At 38.7% G+C, this 23,756-nt stretch overlaps 1 pseudogene; it reads right to left on the reverse strand.

Annotated features, from left to right (window-relative positions):
- Positions 1–201: 201 nt before the first annotated feature.
- Positions 202–23,461, reverse strand: LOC128290585 (protein disulfide-isomerase like 2-1-like; annotated as a pseudogene).
- Positions 23,462–23,756: the final 295 nt, after the last annotated feature.

Raw genomic sequence — 23,756 nt, forward strand, 5'->3', positions numbered from 1 at the left:
CATTGCTCTCAAAGATTAAAATCAAAATGAAACGTGAGTGGATCCCAACCTTTGGGAGGCAAAACCAATCCTCGAAATCGTCGCTGAAAACTCGAGCCCCATGCCAAAGTGTACTAGATGGTGAAATCTGATGAACTAAGTTCACATAAATGTTGATAGGATATTCTTCTTGAGAGTGAATTCATCCGCTTTTCTTTGGGCTTATAGACTGCAGGAAACAAAGAATTAAAACTCATGGTTAGAGCCATCTCATGTATCGATGCTTATGATGGAAACTATGGTTTTGTATAACTAAATTTGTATTTTGACCACCTCTCCCGAGAGGGCAGCAATATGAGCTTACATGTCCCGTAAATCTACACCAAACATGATTTGAGGACACCATCCTAGTGATTAATTGTAATCGTAATCCTTACCTTGTCAAGAATGCGCTGCAACGCTCGATTTCCTTCTTGGGATAATCAAGCACCTTTCTCCAAACACTTTTAGCGACTTTCAAGTATATCTTTCCATACCTACAACCAGCAACAAGAGAGGAAGTAAAGACAGGTTTTAGCAGAAACTAGGGATTGACAAGTTCTTGGAGAAGACTATTGAGAGACAAATTGAGTACCTCTCTTTGGACCCCTTGAGTTTCTCAACTTCATTCGATCTTAGAAGACCGTCTTCTTCTCATCATTGTTGGCGACCACAAAATCCTTCACCGGTGCATCTAAACTAGACAAAATACCAGCCTAGGCAAAAGGAAGAGGAGAGCAATTAATCTCATATAGAAGTATGGATAATGATGAACATGATGTCCTAGTACAAATCATGAAGTATTAACCTTTGAAGTCAGTTGCCCTTTTCCATCACACTGGTGCCACACTTCTCATTGATGAAAGAAACAAAGTCATCTAGACCCCGCCACCATTGTAGTCTTCACCACTTTGTTGTTTTTGGGAAGAATTTGGTGTTGGATACCCACTAACTCCATACCGCAATTAAAGGCCTTTAACATACATTGCTACATTTGATGAACATTGAGAAACCATTTATAAAAGAAATCAGGTTAACTGGTTGAATTTACACACTTTTCAGCTAGATCCTTGTGCTTGTCAAAGATCTAGATTAGCTATAACTACGTCTTCTTCCATTTTGAATGCCAATGCTACCTTTTCATAGGTCTGCAATGACAAAGACCAAAGGGTTAGAAAGGAGATCACCGTTTCTAACCAAATAATCATACCTACTTTATTCAAGAAAGATATAGATGCTTACAGAGCAAGGTTTTTGCAATGCCCACACGGAAAAAAAGCCAACCGAACTCAACCAAAACACGTGAAGTAGAAAAGATGGAAACAAAAAAATATATCAACCGCAAAACTTGCCACTTGTATCATGAGGTCCTTAAACAAGTAAATCTCGGAAGATATGTAATGGTGAACTAGAAAAATCCCTAAACCTTTATTGTTTTTGCAAAATAGTAAATTTAACAACAACAAAAACAAAGCACATGCTTACCAAGGTGCATAAAACTCAACCAACACATCTTTGGTCTCATCAAGGACAACCTCATCAAAATTATCAGCATTTAGCACTACAACACTTTGGATGGTAATGTGGCTATCTTCACATTGGTCCACAGAAACAAGACACCACCTCGGCAAATACTTCGGTTTTGGCCTATGGGCATTAATCTACATTCAACAAGTTCACCTTGAGGAACACGGAAGGAAGGAATTGAGACGAAATTTCTTAGACTAAGCAACCATAACCGAAACTTGTACAAAGAAAAAAAGAAAAAAGACAAATTACCTCCTTGGTGTTGACAAACTCAAGCAAGGGCCTCTGCAGTTCGTGGTCCTTCATATCTAAATAAAACAATTTCAATCTATTAAGAACATGACTTCAATAAAAAGTTGGTACCAATAACAAAACTTAACCTAAATCAAGATCAAAATCTTTTCCAGGTTCTACTTGTACACGTTAAATTAGACTCACTTTTTAGGTTCCAAAGAGCCTTTTGGGCCGACTTGGAACTATTTTACCCAATACAAGGTAAGTCACTAAGCATATATTTTGTATTGATTTAAATAGACATAATGTCTATGTAATTATGCCGAAAGGAATGATAAATTTATATACATGTATGTATGTGGTGATGAAAGTATTGAATGAAAAGAAAAGAGGTGAGATGTATTGAGTTGTTGATTTCGGTACTAAGTGTGCGGGTATAAACATTTATGATCATGAGATTGGCACTAAGTGTGCAGGTTTAAAATTTGTACAGCACTAAGTGTGCGAGTTTGATTATATAGCACTAAGTGTGCGAGTTGATTATATAGCACTAAGTGTGCGGACTCACTATATGCTTTTGAATCACTATTAACACTGAGTGTGCGACATTATTGAGTTGATCACGGACAGCGGATCGGGTAAGTACCTTGAGTTCATGGCTAATAGGCGCTATGTTCATATTTGGAGTTGAGCTTGGTAAGTTTTGAACCTATGTGACAATTTTAATTGAAGTCACGTACATAAAAATTATCGTGGAATAAGTGAAAGGTCATTTAGTTGTATGATTGTAACGAAAACAAAATGATGTATAAAAATGCCTCAAATATCCTATTGATTAGTATATGGAATGTGAATGTGTAACTTGGTATGAGATTGAACCGAAAGGTCTAAGGAACTATGGTATAGTTCGGTTTGGATGGAGCAATTAGCCTCGTTCCATTTTGTTTCCTCTTGTGATAATGTTATTAATGGATGGTAGTGCATTGCTTATGACTTACTGAGTTATATACTCATTCGGTGTTTGCTTGTCACCTATTTTAGGTTCCTTGGACTCGTCTTTTTGCGTGCTCGGACCGTCATCTAAGTCATCACACCGGATTGCAACTTTTGGGGTATCTTCTTCTTAGTTGGTCTAGGAGAACATTTCGCATGTATAGGCTATTATGTTTTGTTGAACTTTGGTATGTAAACTTTAGCCATGCGAAAATGACATAAATATTAAGTTGAATTTTGGTCCTATGATACTTCGTCATAAGTCTTAGTAAAAATTGGTTTGATAATGTTGTCATGGCTGATTATTCTCGTGTTAAATTCATGATATGTATGATGAATTATTAGTTAGATTAAGGAAAAATCACAAAATAGGCATAGTTTGCTTTAGTAATGATGCTAGTAACAGCGATGATGTGAGATTGAAAAATCACTAAAAATTATAGGAATGGAATTAAATAAGGAATAAATTATGTAATCGAAGCTTGATGAGTCTATTTTCATATGGAAGAAACGAAATGACCATATGAGCTGTATGTTAGGAGATAATTAAACTCTTGTGAAACAGGGCGAGGCGAATTCGGATCCCTGTTCGACTTTAGAAATTCACCATAAATTAATCAGAGACAATTAGAAGTCATGCTTTATATGTATAGATTCCATTTTGAGTCTAGTTTCACCATAAATCGGCATAAGCATTGAAGCTCTGTAAAGGGAAATATCTAAGTCGTAATGCATGAAGGTCAGAGTAGTCGAACCCTGAAACAGGGGTGACTTTAACTAATAAACTGTACCAATTGACCCAACCAAAAATTCTACAAAATTTCTACCATATAGATATAAGAGTCTAGTTCCAGGAAAAGTTTACAGAACTGGATTTCGAGTTTCAGAACTCAAGATATGATTTTTAAAGCGACTAGTATGCAGATTGGCAGCTTGTCTGGGAAATTTTTAATAAGTGGTTTGAAGTGTGTTAACACCTCGTGTTCGACTCCGGCGACGGTTTCAGATTCGGGGTGTTACAATTTAATTGGTATCAGAGCTATGGTTTAGTCGGTTCTAGGACTACCATAGCGCGTATGAGTCTAGCTATACATGCCTTAATGTTAATGTTTAAATGTGTGATGACTTGACGGTTAAAATTTTTGTTTGATTAGTAAATGGATCCGGTGTAGAGAGAACCTTCGCGGATGACGTTGAAAGTGTAGCGGCTGCTCTGCACAAGGGACGCCACTGTTGAACCTCGGTCATCTGCGAATAATCAAGGTGAGGGGCTGAACAAGCCTTCTTTACCATGATGAATGAGTGTGTCGCATAATATGCCCGAACCAATCCGGCTGTCCAACCATTCCGAATTTGAATAATCCACCCCAAGAGCCCGTAATGCCATCGATTCATCGATCCCGTGAATTGAGTAAGCCACTTGTAGACTTGATTAGGAAGCGGGCCGAGGAGTTCAGGGCCATAGTTACTGATGATGCCGAAAGGGTCGAGTTTTGGCTTGATAACACCATTCGGGTGTTTGATGAACTGTCATGCACACCCGATGAATGTCTAAAGTGTGCTATATCCTTGTTGCGGGACTCACCTACTATTGGTGGAGGACCTTGATTTCCATAGTCCCAAACGAACGAGTTACTTGGGATTTCTTTCAAACGAATTTCAAAGAAATATATTAGTCAACTGTTCATCGATCAAAACGTAAGGAATTCTTGGAACTCAAGCAAGGCCGTATGACAAGATTTGAATACGAACATGAGTTCGTAAGACTCGATCAAGATATGCCCGGAGTGTGTGGTGATGAGGTTGCTATGTGCAAAAGATTCAAGAAGGATTGAATGAAGATTTAAAGCTACTAGTGGGTATTTTGGAGATAAAAGAATTTGTAACACTAGTTGAACGAGCCTGCAAGGCGGAAGAACTTGGAAAGGAGAAGAAGAAGGCTGAATTTGAAGCTAGAGACTATCGTAAAAGATCGACGGGTAAAGCTCCATTCTCGGCTGTAAAGAAGTTCAGGGAGGACACTAATAAATCGAGGATGACGGCGGGAATTTCCATTAGAGCACGACCATCGACGAACTCCCGAGCTACTTCGGTAGCTAGTGTGGGCAATAATCGTCAAGAGAAACCTGAATGTCCCCAATGCGGAAGACGACACCTAGGTGAATGTTGGGGTAAGTCTACTAACAGGGCCTGTTATGGATGCGGTTCGAAGGACCACTTCATTAGAGATTGCACGAAGCTTGATGAGAAGAATAAGATGCAAGGTGCAAGACCTAGTGGAATGATGACTAGAGGTAGATCACCAAGAATTTGAGGAGGGGTGGTAGTCGAGAGGGGCCTCGTCACTACTGTTCGAGCCGAGACCAGACTCTGCTAGAGCATATGCCATTCGCGACGAGAGGAGGCATCCTCCTGGTGTCATCACGGTACTTTCACTCTCTTTGATACTAATGTGATTGCATTGATTGACCACGCTCTACTCATTCATATGTATGTGAAACCTTAGCATCCAAGAAGGCTCTACTGTTGAGTCTCTCGAGTTTAAATTCAGTGTCAAACCCTTTGGGTCAATACGTACTTGTTGATAAAGTGTTTAAGAGATGCCTCTAATAATCCGAGAATCTGTTTTTGGCCGATTTGATGCTTTTACCGCTTGTGAATTTGATGTTATTCTTGGTATGGATTGGTTGACCGTACATGATGCAGTGGTGAACTGCAAAAGAAAAACCATCGATTTGAGGGGTGCAAATGATGAGGTAGTCCGAGTTGAGTCTACCGAGTTGAAGGGGGTGCCAGCGATAATATCTTCAATGACCGTTCAGAGATATGTGAAAAAGGGGTGTGAAACATACCTTGCGTATGTATTTGATAGCAAAGAGACGAAAAGGAAACTTGAATCAGTACCAGTGGTTTGTGAGTATTCAGATGTTTTTCCTGAGGAGTTACCGGGGTTGCCACCGGTTCGAGAGGTGGAATTCGGCATCGAGATTGTACCTGGTACCACGCCAATCTCAATAGCCTCGTATCGTATGGCATTAACGGAATTAAAGGAATTGAAAGTTCAATTGCAAGAATTGATGGATAGAGGTTTTGCTCGACCGAGTTTCTCTCCATAGGGCGCACCCGTATTGTTTGTGAAAAAGAAGGATGGAACCATGAGATTGTGCATCGACTATCGTCAGTTGAATAAAGTGACCATAAAGAATAAATACCCGTTACCACGTATTGATGATTTGTTTGATCAATTAAAGGGAGCCTCAGTATTTTCCAAGATAGATTTGAGATCCGGTTATTATCGGTTGAGGGTTGAGACTCGGACATACCCAAAACCGCTTTTAGAACGAGGTACGGTCACTACGAATTTTTAGTGATGCCGTTTGGGCTCACTAATGCCCTCTTGATATTTATGGATTTAATGAATCGAGTATTCGGGCCATACTTGGATCGATTTGTGGTTGTGTTTATTGATGATATTTTAGTTTATTCACAAGGTGAAGCCGAACACGCCGAGCATTTGAGGTTAGTATTACAGATTTTGCGAGACAAGCAATTATACACAAAATTCAGTAAATGTGAATTTTGGTTGAAAGAGGTTAGCTTTTTGGGGCACGTGGTGTCCATCGGGTGTTAGAGTGGATCCGAACAAAATTTCTGCCATACTCGGTTGGAAACCTCCGAGGAATATTACTGAAGTTAGGAGCTTTTTGGGACTTGCGGATACTACCGACGGTTTGTAAGGGGTTTCTCGATGATAGCTGCACCATTAACGAAACTACTCCAAAAAGATGTTGAGTTTGAATGGATGAAAAACCGTCGAAGAGTTTCGATCGACTAAAGACACATTTAACGAAGCTCGATTGCTAGTACAACCGGAGTCCGGCAAAGAGTTTGTCATTTATAGTGATGCATCCTTACTTGGGCTAGGTTGTGTGTTGATGCAAGAAGGTCGAGTTGTGGCTTACGCGTTGAGACAATTAAAGCCGCATGAGAGAAACTATCCGACCCACGATCTTGAATTAGCAGCCATAGTGTTTGCCTTGAAAATATGGCGACATTACTTGTTTGGAGAAAGGTGTCATATTTATTCGGACCACAAGAGTCTAAAATATATGATGACTCAAAGAGATCTAAATCTACGACAAAGACGTTGGCTTGAGTTGTTGAAGGACTATGAACTTGTTATTAATTATCACCCGTGAAAGGCTAACGTGGTTGCTGATGCTTTAAGTCGAAAAGCACTGTTTGCTTTGAGAGCGGTGAATGCTCACTTATCCGTCTCACCCGATGGGGTGCTAGTAGCTGAATTAGAGGCCAAACCATTATTGATTCGTCAAATACTTGAATCTCAGAAAGTCGACGCTGAATTGGTCACTAAACGAGCTGAATGTGCTTCGAATGAGGAATCGGAGTTTCGGATTGACGACAATGATTGCTTGACGTTCAGAGGTCGATTATGTGTTCCAAGAAATTGAAACTTATTTCGACGATTTTGGACGAGGCTCATAGTAGTCGAATGTCATCCACCGGGTAGTACTAAAATGTACAATGACCGAAATGCCAATTTTGGTGGCGGTATGAAACGAGACATTTCGAATTTGTCTCAAGGTGTTTGATATGTCAACAAGTGAAAGCGGAACATCAAGTGCCATCGGGATTACTTGACCAATCATGATACCCGAATCGAAATGGGATCGAATAACAATGGACTTTGTATCCGGGTTACCGTTGACTCGAGTAAGAAAGACTTCGATGCAGGTCATTGTCGATAGGTTGACCAAGTCTGTTCATTTTATCCCCGTCTGCACGGATTTTTCGCTCGATAAATTGGCAGAATTATATGTCTCCCAAATAGTTCGATTGCATGGGGTACCCATTTCCATTGTGTCGGATAGAGACCCAAGATTTACCTCGCGATTTTGGAAGAAATTACAAGAAGCATTGGGTACTAAGATGCATTTTAGCACCGCATTTCACCCCCAGACTGATGGCCAATCTGAACGAACAATTCAAATACTCGAGGATATGTTGAGATGTTGCGTCTTAGAGTTTCGTGGTTCATGGGAAAGATATTTGCCTTTGATTGAATTCGCTTACAACAATAGCTTTCAATCAAGCATTAAGATGGCACCTTACGAGGCTTTATACGGTCGTAAATGCCGAACCCCATTGTTTTGGACGGAACTTAGTGAAAGTAAAATCTTTGGGGTTGATTTGATTAAGAATGCTGAGTAGAAAGTTCGAGTAATTCGTGAATGTTTGAAAGCCGCTTCGGATCGTCAAAAGTCGTACGCGGATTCAAAGAGAAAAGACATTGAATATAGGGTTGGGGACAAGGTATTTCTCAAAGTTTCACCCTGGAAGAAGGTGCTTAGATTTGGCCGTAAGGGCAAATTGAGTCCGAGATTCATCGGCCCGTATGAAGTATCCGAACGAGTCGGACCGACAGATACCGATTAATTTTGCCCCCTGAGCTTGAGAAGATTCATAACGTTTTTCATGTCTCGATGCTTCGACGATATAGGTCCGATCCATCGCACGTAATCACTCCATCTGAGATCGAGATTCGGCCTAATTTGAGTTATGAAGAAGAGCCGATTCGCATTTTGATGCGTGAAGTGAAAGAATTGCGAAATAAGAAGATCCCATTAGTGAAGGTGTTGTGGCATAAACACGGAATCGAAGAAGCCACTTGGGAACTTGAGGACTCTATGAAGGATCGATATCCTAAATTGTTCTTTGGTAAGATTTTTGGGACGAAAATTTCTTATGTGGGGAGAGTTGTGATAGCCCTAGTGTGACCCTAGTCCGAAAGTGGTTTGGGACCACAAAACCGAGTCATAAAAATAATTAATTGCTATATTCTATGCTTATTATGTGTGTACATGAGTATGTGGAAGTTTCATTCTCTAATTTTGCCAATTGCATGAGAAATTATTAAATAGGGATCAATATGAGACATAGTGAAATATGATAGGCTAATTTTAAATGGCTTATTAGTGCATGTTAACACAAAGGTGGACTTGCATGTCAAGTTGCCCAATTTCTTTATAGTGGCCGCCAAGATGGAATGTTGATGGGCAATACATATGTTTAATTAGATATTATAATAAGAAATTGGGTTATTGGAAATAAAATAATGTTAGTAAAGAAGGAAAAAGAAAAAATGCTCATCTCTCTTTCCATTGCCGTGACTTGAGAAGAAGAAGGAGTGCTCATGTTTTCTTTCTTTTGCAATTGCCGTAACTAGAGGAAGGGAAGAAGGAAGATTCGCCAAGGTGGTCCTCTAGATTAAGGTATGTTCAAGGGTATCTTTGGAAGTATATACAACCTTTGGGTGATGAGTCTAAATTCTATCTATCTCATGGTTGGATTTGGGGTTGATGGAGAGTTAGAATTTGGGTAAGGAGCCTAAAAATTTTGGTTGATACCTCGATGCTATTAGCATGCTAGTTATATGGATGTGTTAAGTTGCTTGGGATGTTAGCATGAAAGTTGGAATTGTTAAGCTAACTTGTTGGAAGTGCCGAATTTAGGACTAAGAAGAGAATGAGTATTCGCTAACATAGTGAAAAGGTAGGTGTTGCCGATTGTTAGATTTAGACCATGGGAGTGGCTATAATGGGCATTAAGATGTAGAACTTAAGAAATGTAGTTATATGTGAATTTACATGATGTTACAAATAGATGTGAAAATATATGCTAGATTAGGAAAATTTGATTAAGTGTTCATGAGATGAAATTAGGTGTTTAAAAGATGTTATAGTTGACATTGTATATATATACATACATTCGCCATCTAATTGAGTATGAAGGTGGTGTTAAATCTAATTGTGATGCCCATTTGGAAGTGTATATATATATATACATAAGTATGCCCGTTCGTGATGTTACCTTTAATTATGTGTATAATCGACTAAATGGGTAATTAGTGAGGATGGTTGCGAATATACAAACATACATATGCATGTGTAATTGAATTATGAATGTTTAGCAAGATGGTTAAACTAGTTGATTTATTGATTAAGCTTAAGGAGTTAAAGGAGGAGAATCAAGCAAGGGAAAGACGAAGGTCATCGAGTAGCCGACTTGGAACTATTTTACCCAACACAAGGTAAGTCACTAAGCATATATTTTGTATTGATTTAAATAGACATAATGTCTATGTAATTATGCCGAAAGGAATGATAAATTTATATACATGTATGTATGTGGTGATGAAAGTATTGAATGAAAAGAAAAGAGGTGAGATGTATTGAGTTGTTGATTTCGGCACTAAGTGTGTGGGTATAAACATTTATGATCATGAGATTGGCACTAAGTGTGCGTGTAACACCCCGTACCCGAGTCCGTTACCGGAGTCGAACACAAGGTGCACACAAACTTAACTTAATCATTTTCACTGTCCATTTAAAAATTTCCAGACAAGCTGGTTACTGCATCACTGTCGCCTTAAAAATCATATCTTGAGTTTCAAAACTCGAAAATCAGTTTCGTAATTTTTCCCCAAAACTAGACTCATATTTACATCTACAGATTTGTTTCTAGAATTGTTGGTCAAGCCAATTAGTACAGTTTATTAGTTAAAATCTCCCCTATTCCAAGGTTCGACTACACTGACCTTTATGCATTACAAATTGGATATCTTCCGGTACAGGTCTTCAATACTGATGCTGTTTGTTTCTTTAGAAACTAGACTCAAAGAGGAATCTATAAATATATGGCATGACTCCTAATCATCTCTGGTTAATTTACAATGAATTTCCAAAGTCGGAACAGGGGATCCAGAAACCATTCTGGCCCTGTTTCACGAGAACTTTAATATCTATTAGCATATAACTCATATGACCGTTTCGTTTCTTCCATATGAAAGTAGATTCATCAGGGTTCATTTACATAATTTAGTCACTATTTAATTCCATTCCTAAAAATTTTAGTGATTTTTCAAATGCTCACCACTTCTGCTGTCCGTATCTGTTTTCAAGGTAAACTTTACCTATTTCGTGGTTTCCATGGACCAACTAGAGTTTTGTCATACATAGGTCCACATATACTCATATTTAGCCATTCCAATGGCTGATCATTTGCCTAACACTTCCATTCCAGTCCATGCTCACATCATGAAACCATACATATATACGTAAACACAAATAGTCTAATGCTATACCCCACTTTTACGAGCCATTTTCGCATGGGTACACACATACATCACAAAACGATTTGAAAAACAGCAAAGGGTAGTCCTATACATGCCATATCCGGAGTTCAACTAAAAGAATACCAAAAGGGCCTTGATAGTGTGGATGACTTGACTTGATGATCCCGAATCCGATAGCTAACGAGCAAAATCTATAAAACAGAGAAACAGAGAAACGGAGTAAGCAATTTATGCTTAGTAAGTTTGAGCAAGGATTCCAAGACAACAAAAGCATAGCAATCATATAGCTAACGGATAATTTCGTATGCACAAATTCTCAATGTCATACTTATTTCACATTCCAACCCCTATGTTCATACATAAGGGATCATCTTAGCCAAATACCGGAAGCTCATTACTCGATCGAGCGAATATCATTCAAGGAATCAACTAATTTCAAGCACATACGAACATACCTCATTGCTGGAATTTTTCAAGCGTATTAACTAAAATTTTACAGCAAGAACGCCGTTCTCGAATCACGTACCTTGAATTTAACCGGATATAACGACTAGCTCAAATGCCTTCGGACAAACCCGGTTATAGTAACTCGTCACGAATGCCATCGGGACTTAACCCGGGTTTAGTAACTCGCACAAATGCCTTCGGGCTTAACCGGATTTATTAACTCGCACAAATGCCTTCGGCTTAACCCGGATTTATTAACTCGCACGAACGCCTTCGGATCTTAGTCCGGATATGGTCACTTAACACAAAGCCTTGGGACTTAGCCGGACATCATTCAAATAGCCAAGCACAATTATCAATAAATCATGACACATTCAGATTTCATTCTCATTAGCAAAATTCAAACACAAGTCACTTATCACATTTGCAATTTCAGCTCAATAGCCACACACAAAGAGCATGATCTAATCAAATCATAATCTAAGTTCCATTACTCGAGAACTTACCTCGGACGTGGTCGAACGATTTCGACGGCTATTCGACGACTTTTTCCTTCCCCTTATCGGATTTAGCTCCCCTTTGCTCTTGAGCTTAATTTAACAAATAAATTGGTTTTATCATTTGAGCATCGAAAGAGGAATTCAAGGTACTTAGCCCACATATTTTCATTAGACATTAAAGTCACATATGTACGGAAATCATGAATCAACTCAACACATTAGTTAGTACTCTCCTTAGCCGGATTTTCTAAGCCAAGAATAGGCATCAATATGCTTGCCTCTAACCGAATGCATGCACACCATTTCCCCTCATGTGGCCAAATATGCATGTCCATGTTGAGGCCAATTATACACTTAATACCACACAAAAAAAAACAGCATACATTTTACTAACTAACGCATTCCATATTGTAACTCAATACACATCTATCATTTCCTTCATAATCAAACATCATCACAAGCAAATATACACCTTGAAATAGTATACATGTCATACCAATACATCATGTGCAAACATATATTCATGTAGGTGCAAGGGCCGAATCTCAAGTTGCTTATATCCAAATATAAACACATATCCAAAGCTCAAATCTTACTTACCATGCAACATGCATGAATCGTACTTATGGATATACCATGGCCGAATACACCACCACACCATACCGTTTCAATTTGGTCATGGTTAAACAAAGAACTTAGTATCTCATTCAAAATGCTAAAAGAAAATCTAAGAGTCCTCAATCCCCATCATATGTATCATTATCAAGCTTGATATTTAGCATGCAATGGCATTAGCACCACATCCACTTTGGCGAATATCATTCCATGACATAGCAAAGATTTGAACCATGGGCTAATAAAAACATCAAGCTAGCAACTAAAAACATGCATGAATCCCATGGCACAACCTCAAACATACCTTAATCTTGACACAAGTATGGCCAAACTTCCTCCTAATCCCCCTCCAAACCAAGCATGAAGCAAGAACCCCTTCCTTCTTCCTTAGAATTTCAGCTCAAAGAGAATGAAAAAAAGATGAACAACAATTTTTTTCTTCTCTTTTCCTCTACTCACGGCAATGGGGAGGGGGAGAGCCTTCACACACAATTTTTTTTTTTTTTATTACCCATGCATCTTATTTTATTTCTCCTTACATAATGCACTTACAAAACATGTTTCATGACATGTCTTGCCCATATTTCCTTGTCATGGCCGGCCACTAGCTATTAGGGGGGGAATTTGACATGCAAGTCCATTGTTTTGCATGCATGCTTTAAATTAGTCATCACACATTTCCCCATCATACTTTCAAAGTTTTCTACTAGGTCCTTTCTAGTGAAATTCACATTTATAACTCTAAATTAAAACATCAAAAATGTCACACATGAGTTAACACGTATTATAGGCAATAAAATAAATATTAAATTATTTTTATGCCTCGGTTTTGTGGTCCCGAAACCACATTCTGACTAGGGTCGTTTTAAGGCTGTCACAGTGCGGGTTTAAAATTTGTACAGCACTAAGTGTGCGAGTTTGATTATATAGCACTAAGTGTACGAGTTGATTATATAGCACTAAGTGTGCGGACTCACTATATGCTTTTGAATCACTATTGACACTGAGTGTGCGACATTATTGAGTTGATCACGGACAGCGGATCGGGTAAGTACCTTGAGTTCATGGCTAATAGGCGCTATGTTCATATTTGGAGTTGAGCTTGGTAAGTTTTGAACCTATGTGACAATTTTAATTGAAGTCACGTACATAAGAATTATCGTGGAATAAGTGAAAGGTCATTTAGTTGTATGATTGTAACGAAAACAAAATGATGTATAAAATGCCTCAAATATCCTATTGATTAGTATATGGAATGTGAATGTGTAACTTGGTATGAGATTGAACCAAAAGGTCTAAGGAACTATGGTATAGTTCGGTTTGGATGGAGTAATTAGCCTCGTTCCATTTTGTTTCCTCTTGTGATAATGTTATTAATGGATGGTAGTGCATTCCTTATGACTTACTGAGTTATATACTCATTCGGTGTTTGTTTGTCACCTATTTTAGGTTCCTTGGACTTGTCTTTTTGCGTGCTCGGACCGTCATCTAAGTCATCACACCGGATTGCAACTTTTTGGGGTATCTTCTTCTTAGTTGGTCTAGGAGAACATTTCAGCATGTATAGGCTATTATGTTTTGTTGAACTTTGGTATGTAAACTTTAGCCATGCGAAAATGGCATAAATATTAAGTTGAATTTTGGTCCTATGATACTTCGTCATAAGTCTTAGTAAAAATTGGTTTGATAATGTTGTCATGGCTGATTATTCTCGGTGTTAAATTCATGATATGTATGATGAATTATTAGTTAGATTAAGGAAAAATCACAAAATAGGCATAGTTTGCTTTAGTAACAGATGCTAGTAACAGCAGTGATGTGAGATTGAAAAATCACTAAAAATTGTAGGAATGGAATTAAATAAGGAATAAATTATGTAATCGAAGCTTGATGAGTCACTTTTCATATGGAAGAAATGAAACGACCATATGAGCTGTATGTTAGGAGATAATTAAACTCTTGTGAAACAGGGCCAGAGCAAATTCTGGATCCCCTGTTCCAACTTTATAAATTCACCATAAATTAATCAGAGACAATTAGAAGTCATGACTTATATGTATAGATTCTATTTTGAGTCTAGTTTCATTAGAAACAATCGGAATAAGCATTGAAGCTCTGTAAAGGGAAATATCTAAGTCGTAATGCATGAAGGTCAGAGTAGTCAAACCCTGAAACAGGGGTGACTTTAACTAATAAACTGTACCAATTGGCCCAACCAAAAATTCTACAAAAATTCTACCATATAGATATAGGAGTCTAGTTCCGGGGAAAGTTTACGGAACTGGATTTCGAGTTTTAGAACTCAAGATATGATTTTTCAAGCGACTAGTACGCAGATTGGCAGCTTGTCTGGGAAATTTTTAATAAGTGGTTTGAAGTCTGTTAACACCTCGTGTTCGACTCCGGCGACGGTCTCGGGTTCGGGGTGTTACACTTAAACTTGTTTTAATGTTCGTAGACACGTAACTTGCTTAAAGTGTGGCAATGGATGTGTGCATGTCTAGGATTGGATCCGGGAAGAGCTTGGTACTTAAGCGGTCCTATAAGACTCACCTCCTATTTTCTGGCTTCCTACCTGGTGCACAGCTTCCATTCACTTTAACTTAAAACAAGAATTGATTTTTGCTAAGCTCTAAACAAGGAATTTAGATAAACACATGTTTTTTTGAAACATCTCCATGTGACATACTAAATTCGGCCGTAACGTCTGGGCCGGGTTTGGGGTGTTACATACTTGCCAACCCAACAGTAGGTCCACAGTTGCCTAGGGCGACCCGTGCAACCTTAACAATCAAATAGTAAAAATAGGCCCAAAGCCCATAATGCGGGCCCATGTGGCCCACATAGCTCAGAAGTGGCCTTGGCCCTGTGGATTACACAACCTGGACCAACGTTCTCCACTCGTCCATGTGGTTTACCCTTGTAGGGCTCACATGCCTGTAGGGCCCACACGACCCATTTCGGCCCACCATGGCCCAAATCAGCCTCAGGCCATGAGATCGTTCATGGCCGGTCTTAATGATCTTACGCCTACATTTAGGCATTCGAATTACCACATGAGCGAGCTCATGCTCGTGTAGCGTCAATGGTTACCTATTTCGGCTATTGCTGATTTATTATTATGGCAGCGTTGTTACACACCGATTGAGAAAGTGTGCAACTAGCCCATAAGCACTCTAGCCTATCACAATTAGAAACTTCAATTAATTGCCTAACAATCTAGTTGAAGCGAACCATAACCAAACACTTATTTGAAAGATTACCTATCACTCGCCTTGATCGATCGATTGAGGCTTGCGCAAGAGATTGGTTGCAACCCCCTAAAGATTACCTGTATTCCAATAGAGACTTGTTATCTATTAACATACTCACAAATAGTTGAACGAAGTGTAAAACAACTTACCGAAGGGATAGAACTAAGAATGAGAGACAGAAATATTCGGCCAACACCCAAAAGCAAACCCTTAAATCGAGGCACGAGATGGAACAATCGTACCCCTATCAATAATCGACAGAGAAAAAAGTTGTTAGATGAAGGACAATTACAATAGAGAGAGGCAGACTAAGAAAAGAAATGTACAAATTGATCAAAGAACACTTGCCTAGTCGAAACAACAATAGAGAGATATGAAGAATTCGGCCAAAGTAAACAGATGAAAAGAGAGGTAGCACAAAAGAATTGAAAGATGGGAGAAGATGAACTCGGTCAAGCAGAAATAAATTGAGGAAGGAAGAAGAAAGATAGAATCGACCAAAACCCCAAGGCTAAAAACCGAAAGAGTTTGAGAGAGAGGAAGGAAATAGGTATTCGGTCAAAGAGAGAATTGTTTGAGAGGGAGGAGAGTAGAAGAGGAAAAGATGACAATTGAGGGAGCTGAAGAGGAGTGAAAATCCAAAATCAGTAAAGGAAAAAGGTGCTACCAAATTTTCCTAGCACTATTCGACCTCTAGAGAACAAAAGAAAAGAACCAAAATGTTCACCAAACCCGTAATAGAGTACTCAACTCAACAAAGCCGAAATTTCTTAGTGCCTACTGTTCAAAATCGGCACTCTACTCCCTCTCACCATAACTTTCCTTGATTTTCTCCTAAAATCCCTTCTCAAATCCCTCAAACCGATCACACCTCCCATGTAACACCCTAAACGCAGCCTAGACGTTATGACCGAATCAGGCGGTGTCACATTGGAGTGCTTTTTGAAAACTTGCTTTTGTTAATGAAAACTCGTTTGGAAATTTAAAGCCTCTTTGTTAGATCTTAAATCATTCTAGCTATTCGTTATTCATTTTAAATTGTCATTACTTTTTAAACTCTGTTTGTTGTGGAAGCATTTCAAAAGCGTTGTGGAAACGTAGTGTTTTTAAAACAGTTATCGTTTTGGAAAACCACGTTCTACGTCCAACAGGTATATATCATAATAAACAAAAACTCAAATTAAAAACCAAAAAATTAGAGGGGCCTTATTACATAATTCAAAACCCAAAACGAAATCTAATAACGAATAAAAGAAAACAGAAGCAGTAGTGTGGCCATCTCTCGAGTCCCTCGCAGCATTGATTCACCTAAGGATTACCTAAACAATTAAAACAAATGGGTAAGTTTACGAAAACTCAGTGTGCAATCCCAATATCAAGCAAACAATAAATAACACAGTCTGGGCCTAAGACCAGATCAATAATAGTCTAGGCTTGAGCCCATTACGAAATAGTAATAGTGTAGGCCTTAGCCCAATGCAGTAACAATACAGTACAACCATGCAACCCAACCCAAACCAGCCAACACACCACTCCATACCACAAACACACCATGTAAGGACAAAATCGGCCCACCTAGCCAACACACCGGTATCGAAGCATAGCTGCCAATAATAGTATCGCAGCAAAGCTGCCAGTAACAGTAACGCAACAAAGCTACCAGAATCAGTATATGGCAGAAAGCTATGAGTAGAGGCAAAAAGCCATCAATAGTGGCACAAAGCCATAAATAGTGGCATAAAGCCATCAGTAGCAGCAGAAAGCCATCAATAGCGGCACAGACATCAGTAGGTCCACAGTCGTCTTGTGCGACCCGTGCGACCATATCAGTATAGCACACTTCCTCCAAAATATATAAACCCATCCCCATGAAAAATATCATGTCATAACTCATACATATATGCAAAATGTCATACTCAGAAAGAACAGTGAAATCATAACACAAATTAGTTATTTACCCTCGAGGGGTAAAATAGTCATTTTACCTTATAGATGTCATTTTACCTGCCTTGGGATCTAGGTACTCTTATCAACCCATCAGAAGGCCTACAATTGCCTCGAGCTACTCATGTAACCTTAACGACTCTAATAGTGTAAATGGGCCCAAGGCCTATAATGCGGTCCAAGTAGGCCCACACGCTTGTGTGGCCTATCAAGCCCAAAAATTACCATAGCCATTCGAGCTACACAGCCCAATCCGGTAATTATAATGTACCATTGAATTTATCCATGTGGAGCCCATGAGCCTACTGGGCCACACAACCCATTGAGGCCCAAAACAGCCTAAGCCCATCAGAACGCCCATGGTGGCCACTACAACCTTACGACCATGATTCGTGGGCTTGGCTTACCACATGAGCATTCGTATACCCATGTGGTCAAATGGTCATTCTCTCAACTTTTCAGCTTTTCGTCATTTTGACTTTTTGGCTTTTGCCGTTTTACAATCTATTCAGTGTGTGAATACACACCTGCTATGGAGTTGCAGCCGAACCACTTCTGAAACGAGAACCTATGATCAACCACAACCCGTCATTGGTATCAAACCCTTGTTAATCCAATACCATAATATTGAAACTGTTGCAACCAAAACATCTACTTACAAAACAATAGTCTCAACCTTCCCTTGCTTTAACACTACGCACTCCTTCCAAAAGCTTTACATTCACATGAATAGTTAACTAACTCATAAACATCTATAATCCCATATAGATATGTCTAAAACTTTAACCCTTACCAGTAGAGGAATTATCACTTGTAAAGGAAAAGTAATCGACACAAGACCTTGCTTATAGAAATCGAGCCCCTAGCAACATTTTGTAAGATCATAGTATTACAAGTCAATCATTAAGGTGAAAAAGAGAATGAGTGGGAAGGGTACATTCGTGGGAAGGGCACATTCGCCCCGGAAGAAGAAGACGACAAACCATGAGAAGAAGACTTACTAATACCTAGCCCAAGCCTAAGCCTAGAAGTCGCTGGAAAAGTAAATGGATAATCAACCAAGAACAATCCGCCAAGAGAAGAAAGCAGAGAAGTGGAAAAAATGGATGTTCAGCTTTGAAGAATAAATGACACTAGGTTCGGCCAACACAGTAGAGAAGCAAAGGAAATTGGAAGGAAGAGAAGGAAACAATCGATTAGGAAAAAACCTAAAAGCTGAGAAGGAGAGGAAGAGAAGTTAGTTGCTTTTTGTTAAAAAAACAAAAGGAAAAAAGGAAAGTGCCGAATGGTCAAAAAGAGAAATTCCCAAGTCCCTTAGCAGAAATTGGATATTCAGAAAACAAAGGAAAACGAGAGTGCTAAACTGACCAAATGAGGTGTAGGACCCCTAGGTCGAATTCATCAGTGCCTAGAGTCCCCCTTCGGCCAACTTCCCACAACAATTAAAACTCATTCTTTTCCTCCACAAATCCCTCCCTATAAATCCTCCTTTATCTCCTCCTTGATTTCCTCCACCTTTTTCTCCTTGACCAATTCAAATTCTACCTTGCAGAGTTTCAGTCGGCTTCTTCTTCTTACATGGCAAGAGAGCAAAATAAATATTCTTTTTACCTTGCCACAACTTGAACCTTAGACCTCAAAAGAAACATCCACACGCCACATCCATTACATCAATAGGCTCTTTATGTCATACCTTACCAAATTTTATTTATAACCCTACCGACCAAAGATAGGGGTTTTATCCTTAAAAAAGCCAAAATTTTTTTGGAAGCCAGGACTTAAACCCATGACTTCCCAGACACTTCTAGAGCACACAACCACTAAGCTAAACACTCAGTTGTGTCACTTTCCTACACAATTAAATCTTTATCTATAGTCTCCTCTGTAACACCCCGTACCCGAGTCCGTTACCGGAGTCGAACACAAGGTGCATACAGACTTAATTATTTTCACAGTCCATTTAAAAATTTCCAGACAAGTTGGTTACTGCATCACTGTCGCCTTAAAAATCATATCTTGAGTTCAACAACTCAAAAATCAGTTTCGTGATTTTTCCCTGAAACTAGACTCATATTTCCATCTACATATTTTTTTCTAGAATTTTTGGTTGAGCCAATTAGTACAGTTTATTAGTTAAAGTCTCCCATGTTACAGGGATCGACTACACTGACCTTCGCGCATTACGACTTGGATATCTCCCTGTACAGGGCTTCAATACTGATTCCGTTTGTTTCTATAGAAACTAGACTCAAAGAGGAATCTATACATATATTTCATGACTCCTAATTATCTCTGGTTAATTTATAATGAATTTCCAAAGTCGGAACAGGGAATCCAGAAACCATTCTGGCCCTGTTTCACGAACACCTAAATATCTCTTAACATACAACTCATATGACCGTATCGTTTCTTCAATATGAAAGTAGATTCATCAAGGTTCATTTACATAATTTATTCACTATTGAATTACATTCCTACTATTTTTAGTGATTTTTCACATCCACATCACTGCTGCTGCCAGCATCTGCTCTTGAGGTAGACTTTACCTATTTAATAATTTCCATGATTCAATTAGCCCTTTTTGCATACATAGCACAAAGTATGATCATGATTAACCATTCCAATGGCTAATCGTTTCCAAACATTTCCGCACCTCTTAATGATCCACATACAAAACGATTATAGTACTATGCTAAAACGATATAAGCCATTTTCGCATGGCTATCCAAATTTACACAAAATCCATGAGTACATGACCAACAACAAAAGGGTAGTCCTATACATGCCATTTCAAAGTTCAACCAAAATTGTACCAAAAGGGGCTTTGATAGTGTGGGAGACTTCGACTTCCAAAAATCCCGAGTCCGATGGTGACGAGCCAAAATCTATAAAACAGAGAACAAAGAAACGAAGTAAGCAATTTATGCTTAGTAAGTTTTGAGCAAGGATTCAAGACAACAAAAGCATAGCATTCATATAGCTAAACGGATAGTTTCATATGCACACATTCTCAATATCATACTTACTTCACATTACCAACCCTTATGTTCATACACAAAAGATCAACTTAGCTAAAGGCGGTAGCTCGTTTATCAACCGGCGAATACTTATTTGTAAGGGCTCAACTAATTCAAAGCACATACGAAACATACCTCATTGCTGGAATTTTGCAAGCGTATTAACTGAAATTTTACAGCAAGATTGCTCATTCCCGAATCACGTACCTTCGGATTTTATCCGGATATAGCGACTTCGCTCAAAAGCCTTCGACACAGCCGGTTATAATAGCTCGCACAAATGCCTTCGGACTTAACCGGATTTGGGAACTCGCACAAATGCCTTCGGATCTTAGTCCGGATATGGTCACTTAGCACAAAGCCTTCGGGACTTAGCCCGGACATCATTCAAATAACCATGCACATTTAACACTAAATCATGACACATTCGCATTTCATTTCCATTAGCAAAACTCAAACACAATACACTTATCACTCTTGCAAATTTCGGCTCAATATCCACACACAAAGAGCATGATTTCGATTTGCTTAAAACATGATCTAATCCAATCATAATTTAAGCTCTATTACTCAAGAACTTACCTCGGATGTTGTCGAACGATTTCGATGGCTATTCGACCACTTTTTCCTTCCCTTTATCGGATTTGGATCCCCTTTGCTCTTGAGCTTAATTAAATAAATAAATCGATTTAATCATTTGAGCATCGAAAAGAGGAACACAAGGCACTTAGCCCACACTTATACATTAGACATTAAAGTCACATACATGTGAAATCATGCATCAAACTCAACACATTAGTTAGTACTCTCCTTAGCGAATTTTCTAGGTCGAGATAAAGGCTTCAACATGCTTACTTATGGCGAACAACACATCAACCTATGTACTCATTCATGTGGCCGATTATGCATGTTGATGTTGAGGCCAATTACATGTTTAATACCACACATGAACGGCATACATTTTACTAACTAATGCATTACATATTGTAGTTCAATACACATCTATCATTTACTTCATAACCGAAACATCATCATAAGTAAATATATACCTTGAGATAGTATATATGTCATACCAATACATCATGTGCAAACATATATATATATAGGTGCAAGGGCCGAATCTCAAGTTGATTATAACCAAATATAAACATATATCTAAAACACAAATCTTACCTACCATGCAATAAGCATAAATCATTCTTATGGATTTACCATGGCCGAATACTTCACAACACCATACCATTTCAAGTTTGGTCATGGTTAAACAAAGAACTTAATGTCTCACTCAAAAATGCTAAAAATAAAATCCAAGAGTCATCAACCCACCATCACATATATCATCAACAAGCTTCATATTTAGCATGCAATGGCATTAACACAAAATCCACCTTGGCCGAACATCATTCCCATGACATAGCAAAGATTTGAACCATGGGCTAATTAGAACTCAAGCTAGCAACTAAAAACATGCATGAATCTCATGGCACAACCTCAACATACCTTAATCTAGATACAAGTATGGCCAAACCTCCTCCTAATCCTCTTCCAAACCAAGCATGAAGCAAAAACTCCTCCCTTCTTCCTTAGAATTTTCAGCTCAAAGAAATGAAAAAGGATGAACAAAATTTTCTTTTCTTTTTCTTCAACTCACGGCAATGGGGGTAACACTTACACATTCCCATTTTTTTTTTTTCCATTTCTTTATTACCCATAACCATTAATTTATTTTTTTCCTCCCATGATGCACCAACATAACATGTCTATGACATGTTTTGCCCATAATCCCTTGTCATGGCCGGCCACTAGCTATTAGGGGGGGAAATTTGACATGCAAGTCCTCCCTTTTGCTTACATGCACTATTAGATCCGTATAGATTAGCCTATCACAATTCAAAAGTATCACACAAGTCCTATTGACTAAATTCACAAGAAATTTACTAAATCAAAACTTAAAACTTTCACACATTCATAATCACATATTTTAGACAATAAATATTGTATTCAAATAATTTGGTGAATCGGTTTAGCGGTCCCGAAATCGCTTTCCGACTAGGGTCACTTTAGGGCTGTCACATCCTCACTACACCGCTGTTTAAAACCTAATACTTCTAGGACCAAATTTGGCGCTTTACAGTTCACCCCTCCTTAAAGAAATTTTGTCCTCAAAATTTTCGACTATCAAAACAGTCGCACAACCCGGACTACACCACTACGCTCTCGTTGTGTACTCTGATCCCAACAACACTTTCACACTTTAACTTGAACTTGAAACCTCTTACAAGTACCCAAAACATCTACCTATTGGAGTAAATAGATATTTCCAGTATACAATTTCTATATCCCAATCATCACATCCAAAAAAAAAACATACCTAACTTAAAAGTGACATGGAAATCCCAAACCCGATGCTCCTTCGACCTGCATCTGAGACAAGCTCCTGACTTCCTTCGGATTCCCCTGAATGATACCCTTTACAATGCTTGCAAGGCGGCAAGTTTGGATGCATTTTAAGACATTTCATAGAGCGACGCCCCAACCTTAGAGAACTATGATCTATCTTTTCTTACAATCCAAGCACCTAGCCTCAAACACTTCCTCTAGCACCTCCCTTACTAACCTAGTCAGTACCCTAGTACCAAGAACTAGATTATCACCATCCGAAGTTAGCGAAAAAACCTTGACCTCTATCTCTTGGACAATCTCATGATCTGGTGAAATAGGCAACCTCTTGCGACCTTGCTTACCTCCAGTATCCATATCAGTACTGTCGCTAACTTAAAAATCTACATTTCAATACCAAAAGAAGTGCTCTCAATACAGTCCAATATCTAAAGAAGTCACAATATTTCTATTTACTGCATTACGATGCAAACAAGAAACAGTTTCAAAATGACTTATAGAATCGGTGCCAGAGACTCGGTGTACCACACACATTCAGTGAAAGCATTTCAAAATACTCTAAAATCATTTGAAGAAGTTCTTTTTGGAAACTCCAAGTTTGGAAGAACTTAAATCCATAGCCGAGTTTTGCAAATTGACTCTGATACCACTA

Source organism: Gossypium arboreum, chromosome 3 (assembly GCF_025698485.1).
Source record: "Gossypium arboreum isolate Shixiya-1 chromosome 3, ASM2569848v2, whole genome shotgun sequence".
NCBI classification, from domain to species: Eukaryota; Viridiplantae; Streptophyta; class Magnoliopsida; order Malvales; family Malvaceae; genus Gossypium; species Gossypium arboreum.